Genomic DNA, 16,904 nt, shown 5'->3' with positions numbered 1-16,904 from the left:
AAAATATAAAAAAATACTTACATAATATTGGGGTAAGAAAATACCTTTATGGCAGAATTCCTAAAAGAAAAGATTGCTGTGTATGTAATATTTAGGATTTATAATTTAAAGGCAAATAGGAAAAAAAAGATTGAAAAGTTAATAAATGATGTCTCCGGTCTGGTGAAAAAAAAATTGAGTTCCAGTTAAAAAGAACAAAACCAAAAAACACCCAATTAAGAAGTGGGTAATAAACACTTGGGTCAGGGGATGGAGCAAAGTACTGTAGTATTTAGAAGTTACTATCAAATTGGTAAGATGATACTTGGTATTGAAGCCATAGGGGAATGTAAAGTAGCATAGGACCTTTCCTGCAAGTGTCCAATTTTCAAAATATGTGCAGAATCATTCATTGTCATCCTGTTGTTCTTAGAATCAAGATAAGACTAACATGATTTACAAAATCCTGAAAGGTCTGGTGGCCCTTGCCGCCTTTAAATCTGAGCTCCCTCTTAATTTCTGTTTTAGTTAGACTGGTCTTCCATTCAGCACTCTCCCCTTCCAGGACTTTTGAAATTGCTGTTCATTTTACTCAGAACATAGTCTGTCCCTTCTTTGTCTCATTAATACTAATCATTCATTGGACATCAGCATAATTGCCAGTTCCCTTAGGAAAGCTTTTCCCTGGGAGAACCGTTTTCTTTGCATTTAACGATGTTGTAGTTTACATTTGTTTCTCTATTTGGCTACCACAACATATAAGGCCTTTGAGTTTGGGGAGTATTTGTGCCCATTTGTTACATCCCTAGCCCTAGAAGAGTGCCTGGTATTTAACTCAACACTGAATGAGTGCTTACCTTTTCAATCAGCAAAAGTTTGAAAAGATATCCTGCGTGTGAGATTTGGCTTTCAAGATGTTCATTGCTTTTTTTTTTTTTTTTTTTTTTTGGTATATGTGTGTGTTATTGGAAAACATTAGAACTGGCAGGTGTTCAGCAGAGGAGTACATTTGAATGTTGTTTGGGTTTGTGATTAGGGATGGCTTTTCAGGGCAGATGCAATCCTTGCATCCAGAAAGAGGGTCTGAATTTTAACCTGGGAGTTAAGTAAACTGTTAATGCTGGCATAATGCTCCATGGGTCAGATGGCAGGGACAGGGTAGGGAGAGAAGATGCAGAGTTCAGTTTCTTCTGTTGGGAACTAGAGAGAGGGGAATTGGAGCTGTGGAACTCATGGGGAGGGGACCAGCATTGTGGGGGACACCCCTCTGGAAGAAATGAGCAGGTCCCTGCACTGCAACCTCAGGCTGGGGGTTAAGGAGGAAGTTTCTAGTCATAGATACCCCGGTGAAGGGGTGTGGCCGGGGTTCTAATTTTCAGTTACTTTGCATACATTTTTAATTTTCTTATATTAACCTCACTCTCAATAAGTCCTCATCAAAAACTATAGTCCAGTGTCAGCTGATTAAAGGAGGGGCTCTGTCCATACTGGGGCCAGATGGTGTCAGAGTAGCTGTGGTAGCTTAGAGATGATTTCCAGATGACAAGAGAGCAGCACGGAAGCCTGCTGGTCTTAGGCCAAGTGTTGACTGGTGACAACTGGGATGCATGATTCTGGAACATGTAAATAATTGCATATTTACAAGTCCTTACATAAAGACTTCTCACTTACACATCCCAGTAAGAACTAGGCTTTCTGCAATGAGAGGTGGGTAAGGTAAAAGTGATTCTGCAATGGGCTGGAGAGTTGGACATCTGCACTGTAGTTTGGTGACATTCAATGCTACAACCCATCAGGATTCTGTTTTTTTTTTGGCTCTTTTCCATCATCACTTACTGAAATTCAGCTTTTCAAATTAGTGAGAGAAAAGTCCATGTTTGCAGCCTCAGTTTTTCAGTCCCACTGGCAGTTTTGCCTCGCAGTGTGGTGATTCATATATCAGCTTTTTGTTCTAAGTCAGAGCCTTAGGTCTGTTGTATATGGAGTGATGGTACTGGACCTGCAAAACTGGTCCAGGCTCTGGCATGTAGTTTTCTCAACTACAAAGTTGTTGGGGAGGCCTGGTGTGGCCAGCTGGCTCCCTTTTGTGGGTGGTAATGCCAGCATCACATGCTTGAACTGCAGCCTGGGAAAGTCATAGAAACCGACTGCACAGTGAGTAGAAAGCATGTTTATTGGATCTTATGTGCCACACATTAATGAATTTATGAATCATTGAAACACTTGGGATGTTTCAGTGTTCAGACATTTAAAAAGCATTAAAACATTTAAAACCAAAGAGAAATCAATGGTAATGCTTCTTGATGGCATACTGTGGAGTACTTGACAAAAATGTTTCTATAGAGAAAGCCCAGAATAACTACTCAGTTTTCCTGTTTCAGAGTCCTCAGGCTTCTTTACTGGCTAGGATGCTTAGTAAATGGGAAGCCCAAGCACCATGAGGCCTCAGCACTGAAATGAATGGGACACAGAAGCTTTGTCTCCTCTTCCAGAGCAAACCCCAGTGGTTGTAGCTGTTCTCTATACTTGGAGGGTACACCCTGGAGGCCCCCAGTCTAGGGGATCAGTTTTATGAGTAATATTGTCAAAGCTTACTTCCTGATCCTACTGCTAAATTCTGTCTTTCCCCAACTGATCTACTTTCCAAAATAAGTACACCAGTGCCTGCATACACTGCTATGTGGGGTGGCAAGCCATTGTACCCCAGGATCTTAAAGCCACAGGGTGAGCAAATGGGAAAGTTGTGATCCATGTGGGGTCTTTACCAATTACCACCTCAAGGAGGAGAAGTATAGGGGAGAGGCTGCTGTTGTGCCATCCTTTCCAGCTACATAATAATAAAGATGAATAACTCGAATGCTCAAACCGTTATTGATATTTGAACATTGGCTCTAGTCCTGCTCTGTGCTAAGCACTATACCTGCAATTTAAAAAGTCCCAAGGTAGGTACCATTGTCACTTCCGTTTTCCAAGTGAGAACACTAAGATTTACATAGCTTACCAAAGTCACACAGTACATAACAGATTTGAATCCATGTCTGTTCTACTCCAGACCTTGAACTTTTTAAAAAGTAACTCACACACAAGGCTTGTAGAGACCTCGATTTTTAGCAGAGTGAAGAGCTTGTCTTGCACCAACCCTTCTGCTGAGAAAATTGGAGAAGCCAGGATATACATATCTATTAAGGCACTGGAGGGCTGTTCAGAAAGCAAGAGCCCATATTCCAGAGTTGAGACCTACATTTGGTACCGTTTTTGCCCCCTCAAGTCACTTGCTAATTCAAGGTCAGTGGTTGAGAAACTGAACAAAATTTTTGTAAGACAAAATAGAATTCAGAATCCAAGTATTCTGAGACCCTTGAATTGTCTAGAAAATGGTGAAGACATTAAAATAGCAATAAAGTAAGGGGGCATGTTTCAGTTTCTGTGGTATTTCCTTAAAAGTATATAAAACTAACAAGATAATAGGGGAATATAAAATAGCAAAGTAATCCAAAAGAAGGCAAGTAAGGAGTAAAAGGGACGCAGAACCAATGGGAGCAAACAGGAAACATTTAGAAGTTGGATTTAAACCCAGATGCACCAGTATGTACATCAAGTGTATGTGGACTAAACATTCCATTTTAAAGAAAATATGGTCAACCTGGATACAGAACAAAACTGAATGATCTGAGACTTAACACAACTTAAATACAAAAAAAAAAAAAAAAAAAAAAAAAAAATTGAAGGGAAAAGGATGAGAAAAGACATCATGCAAGTAGGAAGCAAAAAGAAGCAGGTAGGTGGTGCCTGCCTGCAATCCCAGTGGCTAGGAAGGATGAGGCAGGAGGATCACAATGTTCAAAGCCAGATTGAGTATTTAGTGAGGCCCTAAGTAATTTAGTGAGACCCTGTCTCAAAATACAAAATAGAAAGGGCTGGGGATGTGGCTCAGTGGTTGAGTGCACCTGGATTCAATCCCTGCTACCAAAAACACAAAAAACCAGAAAACCAGACAGGTGTATTCAGAACAGATAGTAGGGGGTCAGATAAGAGTCACTTTCTAGGGTTAGGGGAGTATTTTATTTGTTTTGGTACCAGGGATTGAACTCAGGGGCACTGGACCACTGAGCCACATCCCCAGCCCTATTTTGTATTTTATTTAGAGACAGGGTCTCGCTGAGTTGTTCAGCATGTCACTGTTCCTGAGTTGGCTTTGAATTTGAGATTCTCCTGCCAGGCTTCTGGGATTGCAGGCATGAGCCATGACACCCAGCTAGGGGAGTATTTTATAATGATAAAAGCTTCATTTTAGCAGGAGCTTGCAACCTGCTGAGGTAATTGAGCTGCCTGTGAGGCTCACAAAGGTGCCCATAGCCCTGCCTCATCTGAGAGCTGGTCTGAAAGGAGCCAGATTCAAAAGTATTAAGAGACATAGGAAATGAGATTAGGGGAAAACACAAGGAGTGGAGCATACTATCAAAAGGCCAAGTAATCCAACATTTTCTTCTATAAATATGGTCTGAGTCCTGTGCATGCTTCCTGCCCACTTTTTTGGGGGTCAGGATCACTAAGAAATGTTAATGTTAGCTTACAGTTATCAAATGCTTACGGTTCTAAGTGCTTCGCAGGTGTTCATTTGTTGAATCCTCACAGTAACCCTGGAGATTTCCATTCCACAGATGGGAAAACCAGCACTGTTAGAGCTGGCATGCAAAACAAGTTGATCCCGTGTCAGAGTCCCTGCTTCTGGTCATGGAGCAGCCTCCAGCTTCAATAATCTGACTCAGGATACATGTTATCCTGTCAAGGACTGTTCCTTCCACTTTGATGGCTCCAGGTTGTCATGGAAATTCTCAGTATTTAGAGGGTAGAGAGGAGAATGAGATGTGTTTTTTATGGATTACTAGAGATGTTGAATGTTTTTTCATATATTTGTTGGCCAATTGTATTTCCTCTTTTGAGAAGTGTGTGTTTAGTTCTTTTGCCCATTTTTCAACTGGATTTTTTTTTTTTTTGTGCCAATTTTTTTGAGTTCTTTATATATTCTGGGTATAAATGCCCTATTTGAGGAGTAGGTGGCAAAGATCTCCCATTCTATAGGCTATATCTTCATGCTCTTCATTGTTTCTTTTGCTATGCAGAAACTTCAATTTGATGCTATCTCAGTTATTGATTTTTGGTTTTATTTTTTGCCTTTTAGGAATCTTATTAAAGAGGTTAGTTCCTGTGCAAACATGTTGAAGTATTTGGCTTGTTGCAGAATTTCTGGCCTATTTCCTAGGTCTTTGATCCACTTTGAGTTTACTTTTGGGCAGGATGAGAGAAAGACATATAGATTTCTAGTTTTTCCAGCACCATTTGTTGAAAAGACTATCTTTTCTCCAACAAATGTTTTTGGCACCTTGTCTAGTATCAGATAAGTGTATTTATGTGGGTTTATTTCTGTGTCTTCTATTCTGTTGCATTGGTCTTCATGTCTGTTTTGGTGCCAATTCCATGCTATTTTTTTACTATAGCTCTGTAGTATGTTTTGAGGTCTGTTATTGTTATGCCTCTTGCATCAATCACTATTTTTGCTTAGGATTGCTTTGGCTATTCTGAATTTCTTATTTTCCAAATGAAATTTAGAATTGCTTTTTGTAGTTCTGTGAAGACTGTCATTGGTATTTTGATGGGAATTACATTGAAGCTGTATAATGCTTTTGGTAGTATGGCCATTTTGATGATATTAATTCTGCTTATCCAAGAACATGGTAGGTCTTTCCACCTTCTAGGGTCTTCTCCAAGGACACCCTTCATTGGTATAGTTCCCAAGTATTTTATTTTATTTTTTTAGGTTATTGTGAATGGAATACTTTTCCCAATTACTTTTTCAGAAGATTCATTATTGGAACATAATTGATTTATGTATGTTGATCTTATATCCTGCTACTTTACTAAATTTATTTATCAGCTCTAGAAATCTTCTGGTGGAATTCTATTTATGTCTTTTAAATATAGGATAATGTTATCATCAAATAGATAATTGGAGCTCTTTTTAGCCTATTTGTATCCCTTTAATTTCTTTCTCTTGCCTGATTGTTCTGGCTAGAGTTTCAGTGTTGGAGTGGGCAACCTTGTCTCTAGAGGAAATGTCTTCAGTTTTTCTTCATTCAGAATAATGTTGGCCTTGAGTTTGTCATATATAGCCATTACAATGTTGAGATAAGTTCCTTCTATCCCTAGTTTTTCTAGTGTTTTAAATATGAATGGGTGTTGTACTTTGTCAAATGCTTTCTCTGCTTTTATTGAGATAGTCATGTGATTCTTGTCCTTAAGTCTATTTATGTGGCGAATTACATTTATTGGTTTGCATATTTTGAACTAACCTTGCATCCCTGGGATTAAACCCACTTGATCATGGTGCACTATCTTTTTAATGTGTTTTCGTATATGATTTGCCAATATTTTATTAAGAATTTTTGCATCTATGTTCATCAAGACTATCTGCTTTATAGATTCTGGAGATTAGTGCTCTATCTGAAGTATGATTGGCAAAGATATTCTCCCACTCTGTAGTCTCTTTCTTCACATTGCTGATAGTTTCCTTTGCTGAGAGAAAGCTTTTTAGTTTGAATCTATCCCAGTTATTGATTCTTGCTTTTATTTCTTGTGCTATGGAAGTCCTGTTAAGGAAGTCTGGTCCTAGGCCGACATGTTGAAGATCTGGACCTACTTTTTCTTCTATAATCTGCAGGGTCTCTGGTCTGATTCCGAGGTCCTTAATCCATTTTGAGTTTAGTTTCGTGCATGGTGAGAGATATGGGTTTAGTTTCATTCTGTTGCATATGGATTTCCAATTCTCCCAGCACCATTTGTTGAAGAGGCTATCTTTTCTCCATTGCATGAATTCAAATAATCCAGTCGACAAATGGGCTAAGGAAATGAATAGACACTTCACAGAAGAAGATCTACAAGCAATCAACAAACATATGGAAAAATGTTCAACATCCCTAGTAATAAGAGAAATGCAAATCAAAACCACCCTAAGATTCCATCTCACCCCAATTAGAATGGCAATTATCAAGAATACGAGCAACAACAGGTGTTGGCGAGGATGTGGGGAGAAAGGTACACTCATACATTGCTGGTGGGGCTGCAAATTAGTGCAGCCACTCTGGAAAGCAGTGTGGAGATTCCTTAGAAAACTTGGAATGGACCCTCCATTTGACCCAGCTATCCCACTCCTTGGCCTATACCCAAAGGACTTAAAATCAGCATACTGCAGAGATACAGCCACATCAATGTTCATAGCTGCTCAATTCACAATAGCCAGACTGTGGAACCAACCTAGATGCCCTTCAATTGATGAGTGGATAAAGAAACTGTGGTATATATATACAATGGAATATTACTCAGCCATAAAGAATGATAAAATGATGGCATTTGCAGGCAAATGGATGAAATTGGAGAATATCATGCTGTTAGATAAGCCAATCTCAAAAAGCCAAAGGATGAATGATATCGCTAATAAGTGGAGGATGACACATAATGGGGGGGAGGGAAGGGTTAGTATTAAGGTTAGAGTTAGGGTTAGGGAGGGGGGCAAGTATGGAGGAAGGAAGTACTGTATAGAGGGAAAAGAGGGGTGGGAGGGGTGGGGGGAAGGGAAAAAATAACAGAATGAATCAAACAACATTGCTCTGTGTAAATTTATGATTACACAAATGGTATGCCTTTACTCCATGTACAGAGAAACAGCATGTATCCAATTTGTTTACAATAAAAAAAAATAAAAATAAAAATGTAATGGTTCAGGATGCAAAAAAAAAAAAAAAAAAAAAAAAAGACTATCTGCTTGAAGTTTTATTCCCATGATGTGTTTTTGTCTGGTTTTGGTATCAGGGTGATACTAGCTTCGTAGAATGAATTTGGCAGTGATCTCTCCTTTTCTCTTTCATGGAATAATTTGAGGAGAATTGGTATAGTTCTTTAAAGGTCTGGTAGAACATGGTTGAGAATCCATCCAGTCCTGGGTTTTTTTTTTTTTTTTGGTTGGAAGACTTTTGATTACTGCTTCAATTTTATTACTTGACATTGATCTGTTTAGAATTTCTATACACTCATGGTTCAATTTGGGTAGGTCGTATGTCTCTAGGAATTTGTCAATATCTTCGAGATATTGTAAATTCTTCTTCTTCTTTTTTTTTTTTATTTGCAGTGCTAGGGAATTGAACTCAAGGCCTTGTACTTATGAGGCAAGCACTCTACCAACTGAGCCATATCCCCAGCTGATATTCCAGCTTATTGAGAGCATAAATTTTCAAAATAGTTTCTGATGGTCCTCTGGATTTTTGTAACATCTGTGGTGACATTTCCTTTTTCATCTTTAATTTTGTTAATTTGAATCTTCTCTCCCTTTATTTTGATTAGTTTGACTAAGGGTTTATTGATCTTTGTTATCCTTTCATTGATCCTTTGTATTGTTTTTTATTTTTAATTTTGTTAATTTCAGCTGTGATATTAATTATTTTCTTTCTTTTACTGATTTTGGAATTGGTTTCTTCTTTTTTTAGGGTCTTAAGTTCTAATTTTAGATGGCTTATTTAGTATTTTTCTATTTTTTAATGTACGAACTCAATGCTAGAACTGCCTCCATACCATCCCAGAAATTTTGATATATTGTATCATTATTCTCATTTGTTTGTAATACTTTTCTTGTTTCTCCCTTGATTTCTTCTGGTATATATCCATCATTCAAAAGTATATTATTTAATCTCCAGGTGTTAGAGTGGTTTCTGTTTTTTATCTTCTTGTTGATTTCTAAGTTTACTCCATTATAATCTGATAGGATGTAGGGAATTTTCTCCATTTTTTGTGTTTGCTAAGATTTGCTTTGTGACCTAAAATATGATCTATTTTAGAAAATGTTTTAGCAAGAAAATGTTCTGCTGAGAAGAAAGTGAATTCAATCCTTGATGGATGAAACATTCTGTAGATGTCTATTAGGCCCATTTGATTACTAGTATTTTCCAGTTCTGAAGAATATTTAGTTTTTTTCTGGATGATCTATCTAGTGGTGGGAGAGGTATGTTGAGGTCACCCAGTATTACTGTATTGTGGTCTATTTGCTTCTTAATATTGAGAAGAGTTTGTTTTATGTGTTTAGATGTACCATCATTTGGGGCATAAATATTTACAATTATTATATCTTGTTGGATGATTCCCTTAACCAGTTTGAGGTGACTTTCTATTTCTCTCCTGGTTAATTTGGCTTGAAGTCTACTTTGCCTGATATGAGTGTAGTTACCCCTGCTTGTTTATGGGTAATATTTGCATGGTATATATTTTCTCATTCTTTCACCTTCAGTCTGTGGATGTCTTTGTCTATGAAGTTTGTTTCTTGCAGAAAACATATTGTTGGATCTTGTTTATCAGTCTAGTCTGCCAATCTTTGTCTTTTGATTGAAGAGTTTAGACCATTTATATTCAATGTTTTTTTATAGAGAGATACTCTTTATTTTGTGCCATTTGATGTATTTCTCAAGTTTAAAACATACTTGAGTCTCCTTTAATTGACTACTTTTCTAGTGCAATTCATCCCTGTTCTGGTTTCCATTTTTATTTTTTATTGCTTCTTCATGAAATATTTTATTGAGTATGTTTTGTAGTACAGGTTTTGTATTGATGAATTCTTTTACTTTTTGCTTATCATGAAAGGTTTTTATTTCATCCTCAATTCTGAAGGATTATTTTGCTGGGTAAGGTAACCTTGGTTTGCACCCATTTTCTTTCCGAGCTTGATGTATATTATTCCCTCCTTACTTTTAGTATATGGGTTGAGAAATCAGTTGAAATATGAATTGGTTTACCTCTAAATATGACCTGCCATTTTTCTCTTGAAGCTTTGAAAATTGTATCTGTATTCAGCATATTAGGTATTTTCATTAAAATGTATCTTGGAGAAGATCTCTTCTGACTATTTGGATTTCTATATGCTTCTTGTATTTAAATTTCCATCTTATTCCTGTGATTTGGAAAATTTTCTAATATTATTTCATTGAAAAAATTGTGTATCTCTGTAGTTTGTATTTCAGAGCCTTCATGTACTCTAATGATTCTTAAATATGGTCTCTTGATATTATCCCAGATTTCTTGATTATTCTCATCATGCTCTCTTAACATCTTTTTTTCTTTGTGGTCAACTTTATTTTCAAGATTATATACTTTGTCTTCAAGGTCTAAAATCCTACCTTCAAAGTGGTCTAATCTATTGGTAATGCTTTCTATTGAATTTTAAATTTGGTTTATTGAGTTTTTTATTTCTACGATTTCTGTTTGGTTCTTTTTCAGAATCTCTACCTTTTTGTTCAAGTGATCTTTTACTTCCTGTATTTTCTCTCTATCTTACTACTTATGTCTTCATTTAGGTCATTGGACATTTTAACTATGTACTTCCTAAGTTCTTTCTCTGACATTTTCTGCACTGTGGTGTTGATGAAGTCAGTCGTTGAAATGTTGGGGGCTGTTTGGGGTGGTTTCTTCTTTTGCTTTTCCCTATGCTTATATGTCTACTCATCTATTGGGTTGGTTATTGCTGCTTCTTTTGAGCAAGGAACTACTTCATGAGCTTCTTTCTCTTAAGAGCCTGGGTTGGGTGAATATCCAGGTATTGATACTTTGACTCAATGTGTGGCTTCTGCTGCTCCCAACATCAGCACCACTTTGAGAAAAACCACCGGAACCCTATTTACTACTATCACTTCAGAGCCAAGCCACGTACTATTCAACCTTATGAAAAGTGAAAAACTTGTTGATATTGTTCTCCACAACCCTCTAATCCAGGTATGAACTAGTCAAGTAGTCAAGTTCTCTTAGATCAGTTTTTCCTTCACTGCTCCTTTCTGTGTCATGGGAGATCAGAAATCACTGCCTAGCTCTGTTCTGTCATCTTCAGAATCTGCTGACCACCTTTTATTTGTTGGGGGGGGCGGGCGTTCTCAGGGATTGAACTCAGGGGTACTCAGCCCTATTTTGTATTTTATTTAGAGACAGGGTCTAACTCAGTTGCTTAGAGCCTCACTTTTGCTGAGACTTGCTTTGAACTTGAGATCCTCCTGCCTCAGCCTCCTGAGCTGCTGGAATTACAGGCGTGCACTACCTTGCCCGACTCTGGCCACATTTTAAATATGGAAAGAGCTCTGGGAGCAGTCAGTGACTGAACCAGGTATGGTGAGTTATGAACAGATCAGGGACTCATCTGGTTCTAGTGCTACTTCCCATTAAGTTACTCTGTTTGTTACACCAGGAAATTAGAGTGAATTTATTAAATCTTGGTGTGTTGCTCTTTCAAGGTGGTGAACCTATTCAATTACTGGTTACTTTCCCATGGCTGTGACGGGAACTGTGGCAGAGATGACTCTACTTCACTATTTTGGACACTAGATGGTGCTGTAACACCACACATCTCTACTGCTGTGGTCCTGGCCAAAGTTACTTTAGCCCTTGGGGGCACTGGTGAGGAGGATGTTGTCTTACTTCAGTGTGAAAAGGCAGCTTCCATATCAGGACAAATCCTCTCTTCGCTCCTCTGTGCACCTGTTCCACTGTCCTCTCACCTATGTGTTTTTGTTTGTTTGTTTTCTCTGCTTGGTATGTTTTCTCTGTCTGCATAGCTTCCTCACAACCTGTGCTGGCTACAGTCCCTCACTCTCCTGATTCTGCCTCCCAGGTAGGGTCTATGTAACCATGCAATTTCAGTCCCAATTGCTGGCTGCAGGATCCTTACTATGCTTCCCTTACTATGCTTCCTGAGAGAAGTAAACTGATTGGCTTGACACAAAGTCTTTTGGCAGACAGTCTCTCAGTTGAGAACTGGCAGAGACACTGGCTGCCCTGGTTTAGAGCCAACCTGCAACCTGAGAATGAGGGGGAGCTGTGGGAAGGGCTCACTTAGTGTGGTCTCTTCAATAGCAGCCTAGAAGTCAATTCTGCTCTCAATTCTTGGTGCTCTGGGCACCAAGGCTCTCCTGCTTCCTGGGTTGGCCTGGAGAAGCAGGAGAGCTAGAGCTAGAGGAGTAGTGATCTCTGAGTAGCATCACGAGGGCCTAGTACTCTGGTAATTCTACAACCAAACATTTGTACCCGACTCAGAAGTTTGCTAACTCCACTGTATAATCATGATCTAATTTTGTGCCCATCTTGGTAACACTTCTGTGACTGTATTGCGGTTGCCTTTTTTCTGGTCTCTCATAGGCAGACAATAGGCAAACCAAAGGCAGAGAGAGATTATGTCACCTATTGATTATGTCACCTATTAGTACTGACCCTACAGCTCATATTCTAGAGACATTTATTACATGTAAGAATCAAACAATTGATAACACCTTTTTGAAGCTGGCAGCTGTTATGACTGTTTTACAACTGAGGAAACTGAGGCACAGTTAAGCAGCATGAAGCCATCTGATTAAATGACTGGGTTCCTTGTGGCCCAGTCCCACAGAGCTGCATTCAAAGAACACCCAGTGTGAGTATCTTCTCAACATACCGTACCTCTCTCCATTCTTCTTCCCATACCAGAAATAAGCACCAGAAGACAATACTGGGGCTTCTGGGCCCTCCGGGTGTTCTGAGCCTCTCTAGAGTGGTGAGAGGTGCTCCTTTGCTCCTTCAAAGGCACTCTGTGGAAGTCCATTGGAAGCATATTTTTCCCCACATTTTTTATTGGTTCATTATAGTTGATGGATTTGTTGTTACACATTCATACATACACATAACTTGGGCCAATGTCACTCCTTGGCACTTCCTTCCCACCTTTTGGCCCCTTTTGTCTACTTATCTCCTTTTGATTTTGAGATCTTCAACATATGAGAAAAAACATATAACCCTTGATCTTTTGATTTTGACTTATTTTGATTAACATAATGATCTCTAGTTCCATCCATTTTCCTGCAAATGACATAATTTTATTCTCCTTTATGTTTGAATAAGACTCCATTGTGTTTATATACCGCAGTTTCTTTATCCATTCATCCATTCATTGACAATGAGTGGTTCCATAGGTTTGGCTATTGTGAATTGTGGTGCTATAAACATGGGGATGCATCTATCACTGTAGTAAGATAACTTTAATTCTTAGGATAAATGCTGAGGAGTGGTATAGCTGGGTCATATGGTGGTTCCATGCTTAGCCTTCTGAGGAAAGTCCATACTAATTCATTGGAAGTATATTTTAGTACCTTTATGAATTTTCTTGTGAGAAAACTCCAGTGCATAAAAGTCTTCACCTCATTAAGTCAGCTGATACCTGGTAGATTTGTAAAGTTTTATCTTGAGACCCTGGCTAGTGTAATGGTTAAGGCCATGTTAGAGGTGGAATGGGGATTTGAGGGCAGGTCTGGATGTGCTGAGTTAGAGGTAGAAGGAAGAAGAGCAGAAGGTAGATGTCCGGGTGGAAGGATGTCTGGTTTGGATATGGATTGAGTGTGTCTCCAAGGATTCATGTTTTGGGAGCTTGGTTCCTAGTGTGGTGGTACTGAGAGGAGGTGTGCTCTTTAAGAAGCAGGGCTTAATGGAAGGTCCTTAGGTCACTGGGGTGCTGTCCTCAGAAGGGACTGTGGAGCCCCAACCTCTCAGGCTTCCTGTTTTTCAGATGTGATCTTTTCTTTCCACATGCACTTCTGCCATTGTAACTCCATCCTTCGTGAGTCCCCATGCAGGCACTTGAATGTGCACTTGAATCTCCACAGCTGTAAGCTGAATATATCTCTTTATAATGCTAGCCTGCCTGAAGTATTTCATTACAATAATGTAAAATGGTCTAAAACGAGGAGTTCAACAGACTGGTTTGGATGCAGGACTGAAATGTGAGAGATGGATTGTACAGAATGTGGATTCCTTCTGGGATATGGCAGTCAATAATGGGGCCACAGGTGAGATAACTGGTAAGTAATTTAGGAGATTATTATTTAATGCCAAAACCATCATATACAATTATAGGGTAAAATGAAAAATTTTCCTGAGCATGGTGGCACCTGTCTGTAATTGGGAGACTGACACAGGAGGATTGAGAATTCAAAGCCAACCTCAGCAAAATTGAGGCACTGAGCAACTCGGTGAGACCTTGTCTCTAAATAAAATACAAAATAGGACTGGGGATGTGACTCAGTGGTTCAGGGCCCTTGAATTCAATCCCCAGTACCAGAAAAAGAAAAATTTGTGTGTGTAATTAAGTTAGAATAAAAACCTCAGAGAAATTTAGCTTTTGCATTAGGTCATTTTTTAACACCATAATCTCTTAGGGAAACAATCACTTAATTCTCAGGTCTGTGTGTGTGTGTGTGTGTGTGTGTGTGTGTGTGTGTGTGTGTGAGTTTGTGTGTGTGTGTGTGTACACCTCCACTAGACTGTGTCTGGCTCCTTTCTATAGTGTTCACCAGGGTACCTGGTCCACACAGGGCACCCATATGAAGAAAGATGTTCATTGTGCTATGAATAATAGTGAAAAATGGAAAAACAACAATATAAATGTCTAAAAAAGGGCATGGTTTGGTAAAATAGCATATATCTACTTGATGGAATGTCATGTAGCCTTTCTATAATGGCTGTAAAAACTATATCGAAAAATCAAAAATGCATTTGCATTTTCCCTCTTATGTAGTCTTTCTTAAGAAGCTGGTGGATATTGAGTTTCCAGGAGAAACAAGTAGATGATAGAAAAGGCCCTCAAGGTCCAGACACTGGAGTTACAGACTTTAAAATAGCTATACTGACTACGTTCAAGAAATAACAATCAAGAGTAGATCCCCCCCCCCCAAAAAAAAAGAGCCATGGGATACTGAAATCAGGAAATTCAACACAGCAGAGAGATGGCGAAGGGAATCCTCAAGGTGATGAAGGGAGGCCCTGGGATGACCGCCGACAGCAGACAGAGAAGGCAGCCAGTACTAAGTATGTACTACTAAAGTTCTCGTTGCCCCTTGATGCGTTGATAAGCTTTGGACAACCTCTGAGAGCTGATGAAAGACCACTGTGAACTTAAAGAATAAAATACCCAGCAGCTTCCTCCCTCTGAAGCTATTTCTGATGGACATGCTGTAGATTGTCCAAATTAGAGTTCTGTCAGATGCCTTACCCGTGTTGACTCCTGTGATTTCCAAGGGTCACCCATGACCTTGCCTGCTGGCATCCCCAGAAAGGGCTCTTATAAATTCTCAGGGAAGCTGAAGTCAGACTATGACTCAGGCAATTTGTCATCTTATCTTTTCTCAGGAGCCTTTGAATAATAGTGTTGATATTATTATTCTCTCTCACAGATTCGTGCTTCCTGGCTACTTATAAAAAAAGTTTTTCTTTTTTTTCTAACTATTAAGAAAAGCAAAGGAGTGGTTAGCACAAGAGGAAGGAAGTGGTTATCTTGTGGGAAAGGGCATTGTGGCAGAGGCAATGTGTGACAGAATCCTGTTTAGGTATAAAAGAAGATCACATTTGTCAGTCTTTTATTAGTAAAGTTGAGGCCCTGTGGCAGTTCTCACCAAAGAAAGTAAAATGTGTCACTTCTCGAGAAAAGCATTTAGAAGAAGATGTAAATTCTCCATGGCATCTCTTATTTGTCTTACCTGACTAGAAGCAAAAAACCCCAAGATGGTGGAATTATGAATCGAAAGCAACCCAGAATCTTAAGTTACTGTTGGGAGTGTCAAGCAGAGCTCCTCAGCCAGTGTGGACTTTGATGTGATGAAGATCTACACTAGTTGCCCCTTGTTATGGTTTGGATATGAGGTGTCCCCCAAAAGCTTCTGTGTTAATTTGGGGATGTTTGGAGAGGAAATGATTAAGAGCTGTAATTAAATCCATCCATCCTATTTCGAACGAACTGGGTGGTACTGTAGGCAGGTAGGATGTGGCTGAAGAAGGTGGGTCACTGGGGATCTTTCCTGGAAGGGTGCGAAGGATCTTCCCTACAATCCTTTGCCTCCCGCCTCTCTTAGTTTTCTGGTGGTCATGAACACAGCTGCACTCCTTCACCATGCCCTTCTGCCATGATGTCCTGCCTCACCTTGTGCCCAGAGTTATGGAATCAGCCCACCATGGACTGAACCTTTGAACCATGAGCCAAAATACACTTCTTCCCCTCTAAGTTTTCTTGTTGGGTATTTTGGTCAGAGTGATGCAAAGCTGAGTAACACACCTCTTATCTGTGGTTATACTTTCTGGTTTCAATTACTGCAGTCTGAAAATATTACATGGAAAATTTCAGAAGTAATCAGTTCATAAATTTTAAATTGCTTGCCATTCTGAGAGGCATGATAAAATTTCATCCTACTCAGTATAGGTATTGAATAACCTATGTGCTCATGTTTGAATAACTCTTATGTAATACCCTAAGGCTATACACCTCACCTCACTGATTCACCTTATTCATCTCATCATGTAGATATTGTGTCATTTTGCATCATCTTAATAAGATGAATACCATACAGTAAGATATTTTGAGAAAGACATTCACACAACTTGTATTGCAATATACTATTAGAATTGTTCTATTTTATTATTAGTTATTATTTATCGCTTACTGTGCTTAATTTATAAATTAAATCTTATCCTAGGTACGCATACACAAAAACATAGTACATAGAGGGTTTGGTACTATCTGTAGTTTCAGGCATTCATGGGAGGTCTCAGAATGCATCTCTCACAGATAAGGGGGACTCCTGTAAATGTGTATGTGTAAGGTCAGTGAGATTTGAGATTTTTAGATCTGTCTGTAGCTGCTTCAATATACTAATACAAATAAACAGGGGTCTTCTGAGAGCACTAATAATAATCTAGTTCTTAAATTGGGTGCTGAGTTTATGGGTATTAATTTTATTATTATTCTTGAAACTGCATTTTTAAAATGTTTTCTGTATGTACTGTAAATTTCACAATAAACAATATTACTCTCTTATGTACATTTTGACCTC

This window comes from Sciurus vulgaris, assembly GCF_902686455.1.
Source record: "Sciurus vulgaris genome assembly, chromosome: 8".
Lineage (NCBI taxonomy): Eukaryota > Metazoa > Chordata > Mammalia > Rodentia > Sciuridae > Sciurus > Sciurus vulgaris.
This window is presented reverse-complemented; position numbering follows the sequence as displayed.